Raw genomic sequence first — 11010 nt, forward strand, 5'->3', positions numbered from 1 at the left:
TTTCATGCTTGTTAATATAAAGGTGGTGCCAACTTTGTTTGTTCAATGTTTTGAAGACATCAAAAATGTATCTATTAGAGTCTTTACCATACGTGCTAATGACATGAATGATTCTACAGTCAAGATTCTTCATAATGGACAAAAGTTTTATTTTAGGAGGGGTTGGCTAAAAATTGTTGAAGCATTAAAACTGGAAAGGGGACACTATCTGGTATTTGATTATGATGGGAAAGATGTTTTCAAGTTGACAGCTTTCAGGTCAGATGGTATGGAATATAGGTTGACACCGTTTAAATATCCTGAACATGTTCGAGAAATTATAGATGTTGATCTTGAATCTACTGAAATGAACCTAGTGATAATGTTGATGAGAATAATGTTGATTATGAATTGATTTATACGGGAATGAATCATGAGTCTAAAGATAATGTTGATGTGGAACAACAACCTTTTGATGGGAACAATGCTGATGATGAAAATGATGGTGCGGTTAATATGGTTGATGATCATGGTCTAAAGTTCCATAAAACAATTGGTGATCATTTGGTAATGCTCAAATTTTTAGCGGACAATTTATTGTTAAAAGTTTTAATTTTTATTTCCAAATATATGATTAATAAAAGATAATATTTTGATTTTTTATTTTGCATCGTTTACCAAATCGGTTTGCAAGAAAAGCTAAGATGAATAGAGCAAGGAATGTCATTATCAGAAACAATGATGGTGTGGACTTTCATACTGAGATTCATGTAGAAACTCCACACAACAAACCGAGATACCATATCCACGACTACAAAGGTATGTTAACCAATTTTGACTTGAATGTGGGTGACAAATGTGTTTTTTTATAACAAAAGGGAAGGTAAGGTAATTTTAAGCAATGTGATGAAGAATTAGGACAACTTTTCTTATTGTGTTTTATGTTTGGTGATCGTTACTTTGACTTATGTGGTATGGTGTTTGAAATATTTTGAAACAATATTTGAACTAATTTTAAGATGATGTAATGACTTTATATAATTTAGGATATGTGTAATTTGGTATTATGATGATAAACGCCTTTATATTGTATGGCATGACTTAAAGCATTATGATTGTGGATTATATTTAAACATTATGACATGCAAAATAGTTTACAATAAAAGTTTAAGAAACATGAATACTGTTAAACCTTTGAAAAGTACTTACAAACTTCGAAATACTTCTTTGTATACAACATTTGATGTTTCATTTGAAGTATTACCATCGGTATCGAGAATTAGAACTTTAAGCCCGTCTCGTCTTGTAACTCTGATAAGGCGACATACAATTGACCATTTGTAAAAACGGGGGTTTTCAAATATAATCCAACTCTTGATAGTGATTGCCCTTGGCTTTTGTTTATGGTCATTGCAAAACATAAAGCAAGCGGATATTGTCTTCTTTGTAGCTTAATCTGAAGTTTATTGTCGCTATGTATCAAAGTAATTCTTGGAATATAATGCCTATCTCCAATGTTACTACCAGATATAATCTCCACTTGTATAATTCGATTTCCCAATGACACCACCTTTAACCAAGTTTCGTTACACAATCCACTTTTTTGATCGATATTTCTTAGAAGCATAACAGAAACTCCTACCTTTAACACTAACTTGTGGTTTGGAAAACCTAATGCTTTAATTCCATTAAAAATGTCGGGAGAGAGCAAAAACTTTCATTCAAATTCTCATTAATCATGTCGGCTGGACATACACTATCATAACTTAGATATTGCCTTTATTCTCCAGGGAATATTGAAAGCAAACGATCATTAATTTCTTGAACAATATCATTTTTAGAGCAAGTATTGCTCTTTTATGAAATAATATTTTTCTTTGAAATTTTGTAAAACGGATGGATACACAAACTCTATAAACTCATAAATCGGATCACATGAATGTTTGATAAGAAAATCTTCTGGTACTTCTATTTGTCTATTTGTGTTTCACCATCATTGGTACCACCAACATTACCTTCGCCCATATCCAAAATCCATTGTGCAAACATTTGTTTTTGCTGAATTTCACTTGAATCGTTTGAGGTAGTCAACCTCAGATTTTTTGTCAACTTAAGGACTTTGCAATTTCTCCAAATGTAAGAAAAACTTAAACATGAGTTTACAATTTGTTGTCTACTTCCACCTGGGACCACGGGTAATATTTGTCTAAAGTTTCCTACAAAAACAATCACATTTCCACCAAATGGTAAATCTGAAGAAGCTCCTGATGCAGGTGTTAAAATATCTTTTAATGATCTATCCAAAGCTTCAGACCCTTACGTACTGTAACATCTGGCTAAAATTTTTGCTAATGTAATCATGTTTACCATCCTAATATCATCTTATTAATAAAATCTCTCTTTATGAAGGTTCTATATCTTGTAAAGTCAACAAAAAGTCCAAATTTCGGCACAAACGAGAAAAACGTGCAAAAACCTCGGGCAGCGAGCCAGAAATTAAATAAATCATTAGGATAATAAAATGATCTCAAAATTTTAAAATATATACAAAAACATGTGAGACAATGTAAAAACATAATTTAGAAAAGCTCGAATCATGAAAACTGGAAAATAAGTTAGCACGAGCCAGTACAGGACCCGGAAAGGACCCCACAAAAACTATTTCCAAGAAAATGGTTTTTATGGTCCATATTTTCAGGAAATTGATTTTGTTCAAAGTCTGACAAAAGTTATTGAAAACGGGATCCGTTTGGATATTTAAATCATGCAATACGTTAAACGATTAATCAAAAATAGCTAGTTATTAAACAAAAACCCCTCATATACCCCCCTCCCCTAGCGGGCCCCCCTTAACACCTCACACCCCACCTCCCTTTTTCACCAATGACCTCCTTCCAAGTCCCTACACTAATGATTAGTTCTTCTAGAAGCTAGGTTAGTTGTAAAGCAAACAAGTTATCCACCCAATCACCCTATAGCCAACTCAATACTCTACATCTCCCTTAAAAAGCTACGGCCTAACCCCCCCTCCCAACACAAACAACCAAATTCAAATCAATATTAAACACACACACACACACACACACACATAATCAAGAGTATGAAGATCCAAATCAAGAACAATAGAAGATTAAGCTATTATGAAGAAGGCACACCGCTCTCACACCACTCTTAAACCATTTTCATCTTTCAAAACCCTTAAAGAACAAGTAAGTATGTTATGATTGATTGATTATTAGATATGGATGTATAAGATTGATGTTCTTGGGATTATTTGAAAGCTTGAAAGATGAATATATGGATAATGTGAGTATGTATGTATGTATGTGTAAGAAGGAGGATTAAGCTCATTTACACATGCATACATACATCCTAAAGATCCTACATTGATTGTTAGATTTGATATTAGGTGTTAGTAATCTCTTGAATATTTGATGAACTTGAAATAATTTGATGTTAGGGTTTGCTGTTAGAATGAAAGATAGACTGGTTATTGATTAATAACTTGTTAGTATGGACTTAATTAATGGAAAATTGTTGTTAGAGATAAAGAAAACAATGATATGTTCATAATTTACTATAAATTTGGGGATTTTTGGTTTTGGATTAATTAAGAGGTTTTGGATGACTTATTGAATCAAAAAGTTATAAGGAATAACTTAATTGAAGTAAGATGGGTTGCATACGAGAATTAATAGTTGGAACTTGAAGATTGTTAAGTTAGTAAATAGGGAAACTTTAATTTAAGAAAAGTTGAAATTTGGATTTTGATGTGAATAATTATAATGAATGTAATCAATAGGTGATTAATAACAACCTTAAACTAGTATAGGGTGTATGATTAGAAACTTGGAATAGTTAACACATTGGTTAAAATAGACAACAACTTACTAGATATAGAAACTTTGTTGAATGGTGAATTGAGAGAACAAAATGGAAATAGAACACATAGGATGCATGAAACCCTATCAAACTAATTGAATGAACTAAAATTGGAATTGTACTTAATCAAAGTGGAAGAATTAAATCAATTAGAATTATCAAATATTAAAAGTTACTATAATAAGAAATTTTGTTAGAATAACACTTATAAAATTTATAATAGTCCATGATCTTGTGATATTAATGATTGATTAAAGACTGATAAAGATGGGAATAATGTAAAAGTTATTAAGTACAAATAATAGAATCTTCAAAAAGTTCATACTTAACTTTATTGAAAAGAAACATACTTAAATCTTGAACTTAGATCCTTCCAAAATGGAATAAGAACTTTTGATTGAAAAGTAAGATTATGGCTTGATATGAACTTATAAAATAGGTTAAAGATCTGGATCTGGACTTTAAAGTATTTAATAATATTTGCACATATAAAAATAACAAGCTTAATTAGTAACATTGTTAATAAAACCTAGAATATAACCTAGGAACTTAAACCTCAATTAAACGTGTCTTATGGACTTATACGGTCAAAACTACAATTTATGGTGAATTATGTGTCAATATAGGTGTTATTAGTTCATAAGATGATTAGCATATACTTGTTCAATTTATTTGACTTGTCGGTAACATTAACGGTCGAAAAATCGGCTTTTTAAACGAAACCGACACGACTATTAGGGACAGTTTTAGAGCAGCCCCTAAAGTGGTAAAATACTCATGTATACATAAGTTAATACATGAGTAAATAACAATATAATAAAACTTAGTCTTAAACGATTCGTGTCGTGAAAACTGACACGAAAACGTTAAAAATTTGCTATTTTAAGAAAATAGTAAAAAAAATGAAAATAATATATTTTCACAAGTTAACTTGTAAACCTTGATTAATATATATGAAACAAGTATTTTACATGAATTATAAGTTACATTTTAAAAGTAAAACCGAAACGCTTCATTTTAAACATAAGACCGACGAAACCGACATGACTTATGAAAAATTAAAAGATTAATATTCTCTTAAAACTTTCCAGCAACTGGAACTTAAAATATTTTATTATAGTTATATATATTAATCGTTTATTAATTAATTTAGTTAATTAAATAATAGTTAACGGAAAACCAAACTATGTGTACTCGCTTATGTGCTTATATGCTTATGTGCTTATGTGGACACTAGACTAAAATTAATTAACTAAAATGGATCATTATAAAAACTAAAACCAAGTTTTTATTAACTAAACGTGTACTAATATAGGACACAAGATTTTGTAACGAAAAGCTACAAACCGTGAGTTTCTCTATCGAACCCCCTCTTTTTTTAATTGGAATTGTTTTAAATCGTTATTTAATTGTGTTTTGGGGGAAAACATATTCTTCATTTCATATGGAACCCATTGATTTTGTAAAGGCATATTATTTTACAAACCGTGTCAAACCCGGGATGAGTCTAGTTGGCTAAATAACGGTTAACCCTAGAGAGGGGCACAAAAATATGGGTAGATCTATCGGGGTGACGCTCCCCCTTCCATCACGTTGGGTTATAAGTGGGCTTATTTTGAGTCTGGTATGTGTCAGGTTATCAACTATGATAGTCATACATAATGTTGTATTCTTTTCTCGTCTACAATAGCACGATTTGTTAAGAAATAAAATGTCTATTGTTTTGTGATGTAATGACGATAGATCATTACACATAGTTTGGTGTTATAATGGTGGTAAGACATTATACATGGATATAATTCGGGGTGTAGTGACGATTACACACGAATGATATCGGATATAATGACACAAGATCATTATATGGATGTTGTTTTCTATTCATATATATATATGTGGACAATTTTGTTATAAAGGGAAACTCGCCAACACATTGTGTTGATCGATATTTTAATATGATTTTCAGGTAAGTGAAGGATCGAGGAGGCATGGAAAGGAGGGCGTGTTGTGTTTGAATAATGATAAGATTTTAGTAAACCGTGCAATGGCACGTGTATGAAACTCTGATAATGTAATATATAAAAGACAAAGCTTTTATTAATTGATCTATTGTTGTTGGCTATCGGCAATCGTCATAACCTGAACGACTTAAGTTAAGTCTTCCGTTGTTTAAGTTAAGGTTTTCGGGGTGCGACATGTACCATCGGTGTTTCATCCCAAATAATTAGTGAGCTTTCTTTTAATAAACATGCAAGATCGCTATATGGCTTTACGTAACAAAATGAATACTCGACCAAATTAATTGGAATGTGAAACCTAGAGTGTGCAGTCCTTCCTTCTTATAGCAAAAGTGATGCGATTCCACTTGAAGCAACACTAAAAACAATTTTTCGCATTTAATCCGCAACTCTGATCAATGTACAAAAACGGTATCAACTGCGAGTCACACGCCCATGCCTAATATGGGGGTGTGACAGCTAAACATATTTAGGTAAGGTCAATATTATTTTTCGACAACTTTCTGAAGTTGAAAATAACCATACATCAAAAGAGGAAACAAACAGAATGTATTAAGCTTTTTAAACACTATTCGAACTTTTTGAAAAGAGTTAACACTTGAAAATGTAAACATTTACTTTTTGTCAAAAATGAAGTTTCTATTTATTAAATATGTCATATGTAAATGTAAATTTTTGATTATAAATTAAAAACAACAAATATATACTTTTAAACGGAAATGAAAATTTGATTATACCTTGCCACCATACATCATATGAGAATTTGATTAGTCTCAATCTTGATTGGAATTTGAAAAACTATTAAACATTTTATGGAAATAGTGACATGTTGAAATTTTAAATATTTATTGGTATAAATATTATAATATTATCAATTTAATGTTTGAAATTTGATTCTTTAAAATTTGAATCTTTTAAAATTTTTGAATAATTAGAGTAATGTTTTTTCTACAAAAACAATACGCTTATATCATTTTCTTATAATACTCATTAATTTAAAATATTTATAACATGACATATGGACCCAACTTTTGAATAATGTAAGTTATTATAATAACATGAAAATTTAGTTTAATAGAAATTAATCATCACATAAAACAAAATATATGAAACAAAATACAAAAATTTGATCTTTGTTAGTTACATAAATGTATAATCAAATGTGAAACAATTTGAAATAACAAGTTGCTAGACATATTTAGATAAGGTCAATATTATTTTTCTATAATTTTTTGAAGTTGAAACATAACCATACATTAAAAGAGGAACATACAGAATGTATTAATTTTTTTAAACATTATTCAAACTTTTTGGAAAGAGTGAACACTTTAAACTATAAACATTATTCAAACTTTTGGAAAGGGGTAACTCCTCAACGAACGGGGTCCGAGCGCAGTGCCCCTTGCAGCAGGGTCTAGGGGGGGCAACCCCTAACAGGGCCCAAGGGGCAGAGCCCCTGGATATGGTCAGGCTGCCAGGTCAGCTTGAAAATTTTTATTTCCATTAAAGTTCCTTTACTAAAATTTCATCAAAAACTAATTCTCATTAAATATTTAAGTAATAATTTATTCAGGTTAAGCACCATTCGCTATCCCATTCGTTATAACGAATGATCCCATTCGTTATAACGAATTGCTTGATCTGAGTTTTAACGAAACGAATAAGTGCATAATGAATGACTAAGGCCGTTCGTGCTTTATTTGAGACGAATGAAAGGCTCATTCGTTACAGGAGCACACGAATGTATCTATAAGGAATGGTTCCATTCGCTGTCTCCTCATGGCGAATGAATGGATAATGAATGAATAAGGTCATTCGTGACTTCTATAGGACGAATGGAACATACGAATGTATCTCATTCGCTATGACTGCTTAACGAATGATCAGCCATTCGCTTATCATAACGAATAGATATCAAATATTATCCAATCTTTGACTTCAGTTGTTAAAGTCAAAATCGATATAAACAATAATAGTCAATAGACACCAGATTTTCAATTAACCTTCAAATCTCGATGAAATAACACGAATTTGGTGTCATTCTACTCGTATACCTAGCACATATAAACCCTAGTCGTCCAAACATCGCGTTTAAATGGTGCGTTTGTTTGATAAATGAAACCGGTTCTTTATTTGATAAATTACCCTATCAGATGTTAATGAATTTCAACGAGAATCATTGCGTTTGATTCGTTTTTACCATTCATATATAGATCTAGGAATACTAAACGAGCCGAACAAGTTTTTCGTTATAAACATACCTTAGACGAATCGGTTTCACGAACACGATCTAGTCTTTGTGAATGTCTTGTTTGTCAAGATGCTCTAACACCCACCAGCTCGGGTCTTTTCCTCCGGATCTTGGTCCGAGATAAAAGAGGGCGTTTGTGTTTGTTTTTTATGGTGTAGGTTAAGGTGTAGAATTGATGGAAATGAAAATGATTAGGGTTTAAGTAGGTATTTATACTCCCTTAAGCACATAGGCCTTAGACTCATCTTTCCTTTTTAGTCCATAATTAATTTTATTTAATTAGCCTATCATCTTCTATCTTTATTATGTTATTATTATTAATCTACTTACTCAATTTAATTCCCCTAACGGAAATAATATATCAAATATTATACTTAGAAAATTCGGGATGTTACAATAATATTATAAAAATCAATAACACATACCTTAATCAATGAAGAACATTATTACTGTTTGAAGCCATATCTCAATTCGGATGCCAGCTAAGTTGATGTGTACTTGCAAAATATTAAAAACAAATTTGAAAAGTAAATAGAATTTAGAAATGTAGAAAATTGAGAATTAAAAAATTAAATATAATATATGAACAGTCCAACAGTACCTATTCATTTTCATCTTCATCTTCAATGTTGATATAAATGAGCATACTAAGAATATGATTCTGAATACATAACACAAATGCATATTAATGAAAAGTTAAAAAACACAAATACAACCTAACATCAAAAAAATTAATTGCACTCACCTTCAACAAAGCCGAATGCCAGAGGCTTTAGATGAACTAACCTTCAATTTGCCCTAAATAATTGAAAATGTATACATGGTGTACAAGTGAATTTCAGAATTAGAACATACAAACAATATATTTAGAGAAAATTAGGGATATAATTAATATATAAACATATTAAAGGTCACCTTGCAAAGTGAGGCTTGCCGGAGGCGGAGATGATTTGTCGGCAAAAATTTGAAATTAATGAAGACAGCCGGAACTCAAGTAGTTGATGTGTCACAACAAAGGAAGAGATATGTGATTTAGAAGATCTGCAATATAATAATTTGCGGATCGTGGAAAAGAGAGAAAAAACCGCGGAGAAGAGAGAAAGGGAGAAACCGCGATGGAGAATGAGAGAATGAGAAGAGAGAAATGAGTTTAGGGTTTGGAAGAACAGAGGTGGAAAAGATGAAAAAACCCGGTTCATCTAATGGGGCGACGTGACCATCTATTTTTTGAACGCAAAATCAAATTTAACCTGGTGAAGACACGTGTCCCAAATGAATGTGGGGTGACACATGTCAGAATCTGTTTTCATTTATTATATATAGAGATAGATATATTTTAGACAATTTTGTAAAACACCCCATGAATGATTCATATAGAAGTTACAAACCGGTTCCCAAACCAAATTTAACATGTTCCACTGATTTGGGTTTTCACAATAAAAAATGGTTTTACAAAAACAGTTTTAACTGCTCCAAACCAAATTTAACATGTTCCACTGGTTTGGGTTTTCACAATAAAAAATGGTTTTACAAAAACGGTTTTGACTGCTACAGCTAAAAGCAATTTCCAGCAGCATCTCTATCTTCATCTTTATAATTATACTAAAAACACTACATTTTTTATACTTTTATCTTTTACATTATCATTTATCTATTATCCACTTATAGCCACTTTCAATAAACATTAAAAATTTATAGGAGGTAAACAATGTTTCCACAAATTTATTCAACAAAAGTTTATATACCTCCTTCACTCGCAACCACTTACAATTACTCTATATAATATATAGAACACACTTACAATAATATGAAGGACATGCTGCTTGAGAATGCTTTAAGAATTAGTTCAACTCTAATCCGAATCAGTTTAGGGTTTAGAACATGTTTGTATGCCTTCGTATGTAGGATGACAACTGGAAAAAAACAGCACAATGCGGAATCCTAACACCCGAATCATTAAGTGGGCTTTAGAGGGGCATGATATTAGATTATATCCGCCTAATTACCCAACCCATTTACCCCTATCAAACTTAAATACATTAACGTACAATTCTATTTTAAAACATATATTAATTAGTGTTGGAGACTTGGAGTTAGAAACATAGAATTTATTAAAGTTAATATCAAAATTTTGGGTAATGGGGCCTAAAGTATACTTTTAACCGCATAAGATCATAAACGATTACACCCAATCATAAGTGTATACTTGAGAAACCGATTGGTAGTAAAAACTAAGAAAAATCCAAAAAAATGTCAATTTTTTTCAAGTCAGCCAAAAAATGTGTAAGACCACAAAATTTTGCAAGAATGTCCATACCGTCATGCCTTATCCTATTTCTTGTTAAACGACTTTTTTTAAAATATGGATGATATAAAAGATAGCCGACTTTATATAATATAGAACGACTTTATAAAGAAGGCGACACCATTTTATTATATAGGACGACTTTTATAAAAGATGAGACAACTATTTTTTTAATATATGACGGATTTATATAAAAGGGATGACCTTTTATAAATAAGACGTCTTTATATAGGAGGGGACGACTTTTTATAATATAAGAAAGAGACACTTTTACGAATACGAATCTATTTTCAATAAGAAATACGACCATATATATAGTATAAAATATGATACCTTGTTAACTTTATTTAATTAAATATATATTTGAACAGCACCTTGATTAAATATGGTATATCTAAAATGGTCAAATATAGTGTGGTATATTTTTTTGGTAAAATATTTTTTTTTCTTCAATAAAGTCGTCATATAATACTTATTGGTTAAAAAAAAAGGTAGGGTGACAGAGAATAAGTTAGGGACATAGACACCTAGCGTGTTCATTACGGACATATTGAGGATTTTTTTTGTTTGTAGACATT

Source organism: Bidens hawaiensis, unplaced genomic scaffold (assembly GCF_021521415.1).
Source record: "Bidens hawaiensis isolate Kalapana, Puna unplaced genomic scaffold, B.hawaiensis_p1.1 tig00003115_1, whole genome shotgun sequence".
In the NCBI taxonomy this organism is placed as follows: domain Eukaryota; kingdom Viridiplantae; phylum Streptophyta; class Magnoliopsida; order Asterales; family Asteraceae; genus Bidens; species Bidens hawaiensis.